Source organism: Semicossyphus pulcher, unplaced genomic scaffold, assembly GCF_022749685.1.
Source record: "Semicossyphus pulcher isolate SPU_LCO1_2020_fin unplaced genomic scaffold, fSemPul1.0.p SCAF_25, whole genome shotgun sequence".
Lineage (NCBI taxonomy): Eukaryota > Metazoa > Chordata > Actinopteri > Labriformes > Labridae > Semicossyphus > Semicossyphus pulcher.
The window spans coordinates 8,734,046-8,744,404 of NW_027211699.1; positions in this window are offsets into that span (position 1 = coordinate 8,734,046).

Sequence of the window (10,359 nt, forward strand, 5' to 3'; positions counted from 1 at the left end):
GAGAGAGACAGTCGACCGCATATGAAGCTGCAGAGTTTATTTGTCCTGCGGGAGCCGTTAGCTCCGATAATCACCTGCAGGAGCTTTTAGCGAGCTGCTGTCATCACCAGTGTGTGAAATTTCAGGTTACGTGTTCACATTTCTAATAGTGAAGTTTCTCTGAGGAAGGTCGTGCGTGCAAACACCTGCACGGCCGCTTTAAAGGAGCGACACGGTGACCTTGTGTTTTCATCTGCACGTGACCTCAGAGAGAGAACAGGGAACCAGCGAGGAGGGAGGACTTCAGAGCTGCAGAATGATGTATGTTAAACACCAAAACGCACACTGTGATGATCTCACTCACACACACACACACACACACACACACACACACACGCATGCAGGGTGGTGACACAGGATATCCTGCTATAGGCGTCAGTGCAGGGAAGAAGAGGAAGTGCAATGTGCAGAGGCTCATGTGAGGGAAGCGGCGGTGTTTCATCTCGTTAGAAGGCGTTAAACTCAAACACGAGTGTTGAGACAGAAGCATCAATGAATATTTATTCACTCAGCACTAAATCACAACTAAAGTTATCTCCTGACACTTTACACACAGAGCAGGTGTCGATGGCACTGTTTGTTATAAATCCACCAATGAGCAAACACTTCCTTTTAACCTGCAGAAGCAGACTCACTGCTGAACAGGCATCTGCTGTGAGAGAGACGTGCTCTGTTTCCCCCATTCACTTTATTGTCTCCTGTTTTTGTGCTAAGCTAAATTAGCCAGCCTACGTTTACTGTCATGGTGCATATTAGCCTATTTCCCAAAATGTTGAACAATTCCTTTTAAAGTCAAGTTTCAGCATCTGAGCTGTGTGCTGAAATTGTCTACACTGATTGAGGGCCTGTGTCCACTGACAATTTTTGGTGCATTCAATGGCGTTTTATTTATTCATGCTTGATTTTGGCAGCTTCATGCCTCCATAATCCTATAGTTTTTGAACAGGTTGGATTTTGGTGTTTTGCTGTCACATTTCATTTCAGTATTTGATCACTTTCTTGTGGTTTAGCCAACACCAATTTGTGTATTTGATTGTCTAACTGCACTCTTTGGTTGCGATATGACATGAATCGAACATTTTATCTTTGGTGACTTGATGCAGATATGAAGCTTTGAGTGCTTATGGCCTGTTTTCTATGCGTATGTAAAGGTTTCACAGTTTTACATGGGTTTCTGGCAAGGTTATGATTTGGGCTGGTTTTTATCGAATTGGGCCGGAAACTGTCAACCTGATCCTGCAACACTAAATGCAATTCAGCGTCCTCAGCGCAAAAACATCATCGGCAGCGTCAGCTGTGTTTTGTCGCTGTGCTCACAGAGCTTCCCGTTGAAAATAGTTCCAACTTTTGGAACACAACCGTGCCCATCAATGGCACTCATCAAAATCAGGAAGGGGCAGGACTTCAGATATCAACTTTGTCAACAACAATGGCGGAGGAGAAGCTGATCCTTTTGTTTTTTCGAGGGTAAAATGTCCAGGTGTAGAGCTGTGGCTAACGCCAGGACACGATTCCTTTACATTGTTTTAATGTTGCTTTGTCAATGTCCTTGAATAAAAGCAAATATGAAGCATGCAGAGCGATTTAAAAAGGTTTCTCTGTTTGTCGTCCAGCAGATTCATCCATTCATTTTTTCTGATCATTGTTTTAATATTTACTGGAGCTGCTTTGTTCTCCACCAGATATTAAAGGAACATATATTCATCTATATTTCTCTTGAACGACGTGAAAATGCTTCAAAGTGACTCCCTCCTATTTTATATGTGCACACAGATTTACTACAAAATAAAAGCATTGATTAGCACAGCTTAAAATTTAGATTTATTCTTTTGTATGAAGGAAAAGGAAGAAAAGGATGCAAACAAACTGACCTGTGACCTTTCGACCTCTCCCTCTACACAGGCCACCTAACTGAGAAGTTGTAAAGTGATGAAAATAATTAAATATGGGCCGAGTCATTAAACGTCCATGTGGAGAAAACCAGATGTTGGATTAAAGGCTTGATGTCGCTGTTATTCCCGTGAAGAGAGTCTCAGAAGGTAGGAAGCAAGGAAGGAGGAACAGGAAGTGAAGGGAGTGAGCAGGGAGGTAGGGATGGAGGCGGGGAGGAGCGGGGAGGAGGGGGAGCTGCCTGAAGCAGATGGGAATAAAACAATGGGGGAGCTGTGACATGACGGGATTCCCCTACATTCCCCTGTTAGCCTGAGAGCGAGAGGCCGGCAGTGACAGCACGACACACATGTCAGTGTGTACACACAGAGGGTTTATTGTCACAGCATGAATCACAACATAAAACAGCTCCACCTTTTCATCGGATTAACGGAGAAGATTTTTGTTTTGGTGTTTGGATCAGAGCGGGACACGTAAGAGAACTCAGTCATTGTGTAACTAGTTGCGCAGTGCAGAGCTGTCCGACCTTACACAACAGACCCAAATAGTTCCCCCCCCACACACACACACACACACACACACACAGCATGTTTTGGTCCACAGTACTCCCATCACAGTAATGGGGTCAAAGCGAGCCGGCTGCCTCTCTCTTTGTGTATTTGCCTTCGGGCCTGATGCTCGCTCTTCCTCTGCAGCTTCAGGTGACTGTCAGCCTGAACAGAGACAACAAACATTTACATTTAATCAGTTTATCCAGCTGTTTGTTATTTTTACTGCCCTCATCAGTTTACTGCAGAATCTCCCGATGAGGTGTCCATTATCGGGAATGTATGCAAGAGGCAGAGGCCAGAACTGTCCGACGCACAGCTCGTACCTTCGTCACTTGCAAACTTAAAAAATATACAAGACAATTAATTTGTTTCTGTGTTTTTTGCTATCATAACTCAGTGTTTTTATCATGCAATATCACTGACTGTATAAAAAGATGGCCGACATGACAGCTCCCTAAAATTGAAGCCAAACCCTCTCTATCGCCCCCTGCTGACTGGCTGCAGTATAAGTCATAAAGCCCGCCTCCTCCATGTTAACAGATGGGACATGAGTCAAACTATAAAATCTAAATACACGTCAAACATGGTTTCTGTCATTATAGTTAGTTCTTATCATGCTGATTTATGTCCAAGTGTTCATTTTTCTGACACTTTTAATTAGTTATTTGATGCTGTAAAAAGGGGGTGTGGCCTCATGATTGACAGCTCTGTTGACAAATGGGGCTCCTGCAGAGTTCTGTTCCCGAGTAGAGGAGGAACGGCGAGAGGAGACGTAACTAACACTAACACTACAGTCAGTGAACTTTCCATCAGCGTGAATATCTGCTTCAGACCAACTCAAGAAGCTGTTGACAGTAAATGGAGACACGTCGTCCAGCTTTAGATATTTTGCACATTAATTTTTGAACAATTAATAAAGTTCTCTTATGTCATTTATCGTATGCTGCAGAGATGTGGACTTGAGACTTGGTGACTTGGACTCGAGTCGATTCGAGTCACTGTTTCGATGACTTGTGACTTATAATAAATGACATGAGACTCGACTTGACTTGAGGCATGATGACTCTGATGACTTGCGTGTGTTCATAAGTCTGAATGTTAGCTGTTAAATATAAAATGATAAAATTCAATGTTGTCAAGTTTCTGTCTAACTATCAAGTATGTACGCAGCGCAAACTGGGAGTCGTGATTGGACGACTCAAAAAGCTCCCGGTATGTGATTGTCATGATTGGATGACCGGCTGTCAGTCAAACTCCTCGCTATGGCAACACGCAACATCAAAGTCCCCAAAGAGAAGCCTCATCAGTCGTACTCGTTACTACTCAATATGGTCTCAGAGCAGACCATCATCATGGCTGTGTCTGTGCCAAGATAATACAGACACAATTCACTGTCATACTTTGTGAACAGGTTATATAAACTGACCAATAATATCATCATTAGACGGGCTGCTAACACCTTGGGTTTTCACTTTATAAAGACCGGATACTACAGGTAAGAGGGCTGGATGTTGGGTGGAAAAAAAGTGACTTGACTTACACTGACACTATCAAACAGTATGTCTTGCTGGGAGGTGGTTGAATGCTAGCTTTAGCCGTGTCAAACGGAAGTTAATAAGTAGTTTTAGCTTAAAATACGATCAATTTCACTCTAACTTCCACAATCATTTGTCTTTTCAGTTGCTGATCAGTCCAGAAGGAGTGTAACAATATAACTGAGCTTTACGCTATGAGCATGACATCAAAGGAAAATGGCCGCAGTGTAGTCAATATGTTGCTACGGACCACAGTGATGTGTATACAGAGGTAAATAAAACACAGATTACTCTGCAGGCACAATATTTAAACACATTTGTTTATTAAAGTCAGTCTGGATGTTCCTTCAGTTCAGAATGAGCTCTCTGCTGCAGACAACCTCATTATGTTCAATACTGTAAGATGTTTTCTTTTTCCTACTGTGCTCCCCAGGCCCATCAGTAACACACGCATGCACGTACACACACACACACACACACGCACGCACACACGCACAGGCAAGCCCAGGAATCCTGCATCACTGTCGATAGTTGTGCGCTTCCTCGAATATTCGTCATGTTTAATTAGTGAATTCAGTTTGATCTGTTATCCTGCTCTTCTCACGCAAGGGGCACACACACACACACACACACACACTGCATGCATTCATAAATCTGAAATGTTATGACGCAGTACTTTTTGTTGCAACACTTAAATATCTCTGTTGTGTTTTATGAAACGGAGAGCTGAAGTTACACGGAAGCTGAAAACCTTCTTTTATACTTTTGCATCTTTTCTGTTCATCCTTAAATAATCTTTAATCTTTTTTTCTCTGAACGCCATAAAAAATTCAGAGCTCAGTTTTCCCTCTCCCTCGTACGCTGCACTTTCTGCATCTGGGCTCTGCTCCTCACTGACCCGAAAATAACGACAACAAAGGGATATCCACCAGCAGGACAGAGCGCACGCACACACACACACACACTCACACTCCACAGCAACAGCAGCAGCAGCAGCATCATGTACTATATATAAATAAGCCAAAGACCCATATACACACAAATCCACTCCGCCCCCGGTCATGACATGCAGATTACACGCAATCCTATACATCTATGTGTTACACAAACTTGGTGCATCTTTGTGTGTACAGACACACTAACACACACATGCACATACACACACCTACTTAGTGGATGTGACTCACATGTCACACGCGATGCCGTGAACTGTGTGCCCTCCTGCTGTTTGCAGCGCAGGAGAATAAAAACCATTCTGGGGCAGTGATGAATAAAAACTGTGCAGGGACACGTCGTCATGCGAGGCTGCGAGGACGACGAAGGAAAGCAGAGGACGGGTGGTGTTCTGTAGCTAACAGAGATACTCTGATGCAGTTTTTCCTTCACAATACTGATTATTATTTTATCTTACTTTAGAGCTGTGTCATGACAAAGAATGAAATCTAGGAGTATATCTGTCATCTCTCTCTTAGTTTTGTCTGCTGAAAAGCGTCGAAGAGACACATGAAGCTGCTTTATTCTGAGATTTTATGGGTTAGCCGTGTGCCGGCTCCTGTTAAAAACCTCAGGAATGATGAACCATGGAGAAATCCTAACTTAAAAACAAGCAGAGCTCCTGCAAACAAGCTAGGCTAACGTTAGCCGCAGCTCAGCTTGCAGCCCCTTTGACCTGCTGCACCCGCCTTACTGTGCGTTCACACCGAACGCGAAAAGACGCATACAAAGTCAATGCAATGACGCGAGTAGGCGTGAATTCGCGTTGGGCGGAGACGCAACGATGGTGTAGCAAAAGCCTATCACCATCGAGATTCTCCTGACCCGTTGGTAACCATCGTAACCATGGTGATAAGCCCCGCTTCCTCTCCTCCATTCCGGAAGCGAAGGGCGAATGTTCGCCTGTTATTTAAACGTGAGTTTTGATCCAGCGGTCAAACTCGCACGAGTAATGCAAGGCGAATATTCGCTTCACGTTTGGTGTGAACGCACAGTTAGAGTCAGAAAGAACTGACAGCAGTAATGTGCATCATACCTGAGCTAATTATCATTTGTTTATGTTGCACTCATGGTTTTCATGGTTTAACTCACTTCCTGTAACGAGCTCCTGGGTGTGTTTCATGTTTTATACCTGTTCAGCTGTGTGGCAGGTTTCAGTCAAAGAGGGTAAGAAGGGCTCCGATGTTTTCTGTTAACGTCCCGTCTTTGCTTTTTGGTATCAGAATATTTTTTTACTTAAAATTGTGTTACTGAGTTATTGTGTTACAATAAATGCCTGGAATTTGCAACACTTGCCCTATTTGTGGCAGCCATTATACCTCCATGGTGGCAGAACAGCTTGCTGTGAGGGCTCCTGTTTCGGAGCAGCTAACTAGTATGACGACTGTACGGACTGTTCACTTGCTGATACCCAATCCTGCATTTCAGGCCTTATCAGAAGTATTTCCAAACGTCAGCGTCACAGAAGGTTACAGAAAGTGTTAAACTTTCATGCAAACAAGGGAGACGAACAGCGACACGTGCTGTGGAATCACGATCATTGACTTGAATCGGCACGATAGACTCCGGAGGTCGCGGCGCACTCGGAGCGCGCCGGAGACGGATCCTGTGGAATTTGAGGGTTAGCCTAAACTGAATGAAATCTGCTTTTTAGCTCAAATTCAAACTCAATCCGGGGACAACACTTGTGGAATAGACTACTGTCTCATAACTGCCTTTTAACCTTTTGTGGAGAAATGTTGTCCGACAGAGGAATTTTAATAAAAATGCTAACACACAGCTAATTACCTAAGCTGACTTCCTCCCTCTTGGATTCCCTGGCTCTCTCTCTCTCTGTTCCCTCAAAGGTCAAAACTGTCAACGTGGCTTGCTTCACCTAAGGGTTCAAATTCACAGCACAAGGTCGTCAAAGAAAGGATTGATTTTGCTTTTAAAATACACTGTATAATAAGCTGGCGTTTACTTTATCTCTCTGAAGAACACCAGGATTCAGCTTCAGGCCCAGGAGACGTCCAACACAAACAGAACCAAACACTGTAAATGTCCAATCACATGACACATGCACAGCACACAGCACAGCTAAGATTATTCCACCTTCTTCCAACCTTGCGTGATCATTTCTGTGCTGTAAACGATGTGAAGTCGACCATAAACTCGGCTTCATGTGTGTGCAGTTATATTTATACACGTATGTAATTTCCTTTTCACCGCAGGCAAACAGAATCGCAGCGTTGTCGAATCCTGTTTGTTTACCTTCTCTGTCTGTTCTCTATTTTTACGCCTTTCTGTCTTTCTTCTCTCGCTTCATTCCCGTCTCTCCGTGTGACGTTCCTGTCTATCAATCCTCATTTACCTCCCCTTTATTTCTCCCATGATCCCTCAGTTCCAGCCTGTCTGTCCATCTCCCTGTCTCCCCTAACTCATCTCCCTCTTTCCCTCTGAAAAGTGTAACCTACTTAGAGCACAGCTGTCTGATAAATAATGGAGGAGAGACAGTTACTATCAGCGTCTCCATCAGCAGGATCCCGTCTTTGATCTCTGCTCCTCTCCTCTTCCTTTTCTTCACCTCCTTTCAGTTTTTCCTTCTCTTGACATTTTAATTCAGCTACGATCATAAATATGACTATTTATCAAGAGGCAATCTCAACGGCTGAGAAAATGAAGCCAATGAGAAAGTGCCAAAAACTGCAGTTCCTCCAGTGGCCACTAGAGGCTGGCTCCAAAAGCGAGTCAATCCCTATCTGGCCCCATGTTAAACTTTACAGCAGAATTAAACACGTTTACAGCCTGGTACAAAACTGGTTTTCGGCTCTATAACTAACTTCTCTATTCACGACAACTTTACAGGGGGTGAATTTTTATATACTTTACCCATTTATATTATATTAGGGTTTAAAATGATGCATAACACACATTGACATGAGTGACACAGGGAGCTGCTAGCTGTCTGCTCGTTGTCACCTCAGTTAATTCAGTCACTAAACTAAACATCCTGTTTGTGTTGTTGGTGCCTTTGGGGATTTTTTCATGCAAATATCGGACTAATAAAACTAATCCTAAATGATTTATTGTACTAACAGACCATCTGAGAAGTCTGTGCGCCAATTCTTTACTTTGGTGAGTGAAAATCTATCGTGATACTTCTTATATGTTGGCACTTTTTAGCGGGCATCTGTGTCTGCGCTCACCGTGCATGGCTTGTTAGCTCGTTCAGTGTTTGTATTGATTTATGCGTGGTGGTCCGTGCATGGGAGTCTATTGTTGGCGAAAACAATGACGTTAAATGTTCGTCAACAACCTTTTCTCCATGACAAAGACGAGATGCTGACGAGCTACAAATAGATTGTTAATAATAAAAACTCTGATAAGACGTCTGTTTTGTTTTCGTTAACAAGACGGGACTAAAATGTTGGGCTGTCGGACATTTAAAATCCATGATCATTTAAAGCCTTAAGCACCGGTTAGGGATAACAGGTATAACTCAGGCTTCAGGCTCTGTGCGCTCACAGAAAAAAGGGGCGTTTTACGCATTCTTCTGCACATAAAGAGCAATCATCGGCTGTCTGCTTCAGTCAGAGTGTTTAAATGAGAAGCGATGATGAAAAGTTAGGACCAAGCATAAAAACGTAATCCAGTGTCCTTCGATGCTGCGTCTTCACTGTACTTTTACTGTATAGATGATCTGCTGAAACTTAAAGTGTTAATTTTACCTGAAGCAAACAGGTCAAAACTAGAAGAGGGAGAAAACGTTTGGACTAAAAGTAATGACCTTTTATTGGCTAAAACTACACTGAAAGTACAAAGGGTAAAAATGTAAAAAATGTGACTAACACTAAGTCGCATTTCCGTCTTAAGACTAAGACTAAATCTAACATAGCTGCCAAAATTAACACTGTTTCCTGCAGGGAAGGAAGAGGGCTGTCATTCACCAGCTAATGAATTAGCCTTGATAACTTGGTGTTTGCAAACCACCTCTGCAGCACCACCCTCTCATCCTATGGTCACTTCTGGCCATGGGCCCCTGACATCCGATTGGCCACTCCAGGTGTGACCCCACAATCCTAAACTATGACTGGCTATCTGACAAGTCAGAGGCGGGATTCAAGTTTGAAAACAGATTATTGGACCGTGTGCAAAAGGCTGCCAGTAGCTTTGTCATGTGACTGTTGGACACAAAAATAAGCATGGACGATTTGTGTAGTGTCTCTGTTGTGCTGTTTATAAATTAAAGAACAAAGGAATACAACAACTGTATGATACCTTAAAGTGAAATTAATTAGTAGAGACAGAAATGGTTAATAAATGATATTTGAACATGTGTGTGTGCACTCATATTTAATGTCACCCCTGCATAAGTCGGCGCCCCAGGTTGGCCACCCCAGTCGAACATGTCTTGACACGCCCCTGCTTGTGGCTCCAGAAAACCAACATGGCGGCGTCCACGATGCCTAACTCAAGGCTTTAAAAGACAGCACACAAAGCAATGGGTGACATCACAGTGAGTTCCTCCATTTTATACGGACTATGCTTTATGCTAGCGACACTTTTTGGGGATACTAGAGCAATAAAAAACAGCCCTTCACACAATCAGAGCTAACAAAACAACTGTTATATTAAAAACAAAGTGGATCTCATTGGGACATCAGCTCTGTCATGCAGTCACAGCCAATCAGATTCTTTGATTTAGGCACGGTATGAGTGAGAAAAATCTAATTAGATCTGCATCAGAGTATCAATATTTATCTTGACACATGTTTTAAGTGTTTTGAGAGATCGGAAGACTAGAAATAAAATAGAAAACGTTAATTTACAAAAGATATACGACATAAATCAAGAGTTAAATGTGTTATATATTCATGCCTTTCAGAGTACCAAAGATTTTCTGCATATCACCTTCATCCTCATCTCCATCTTCAGCTCCATCTTCCTCTTGCTCACTGTTTCTACTTGCCCCTCCTTAAACCCATTTTCACCTCTCTCCCACCTCTGTGGCCTCCATAGATTTAATGTCCTGTATCGATTAACAGGCAGCAATGAATGTGATGTGTTTCCCCTTTCTCCGCTCATATTAACAGCGGCTAATCAATACAGGCAGCAAGGACACAGACTCACTTATAGCAAAGGATTTAAACTGCGGGTGTGAAGTAGAGATAACATTTTTTCCTTCCTGATACCGATACCAAAACCTACACTTGGCCGATACGGAGTACTCCTCCGATACTAGTGCGATTAAAAAAATATACATAATGTTGGTGGGGAAACGCTGGATGCTAACATGTTGCTAGCTAGTTTGCGGCTTATTCGTCATGTTCATCAGATTAGCATTGATCGGCATTCTCAGTAATACCCTG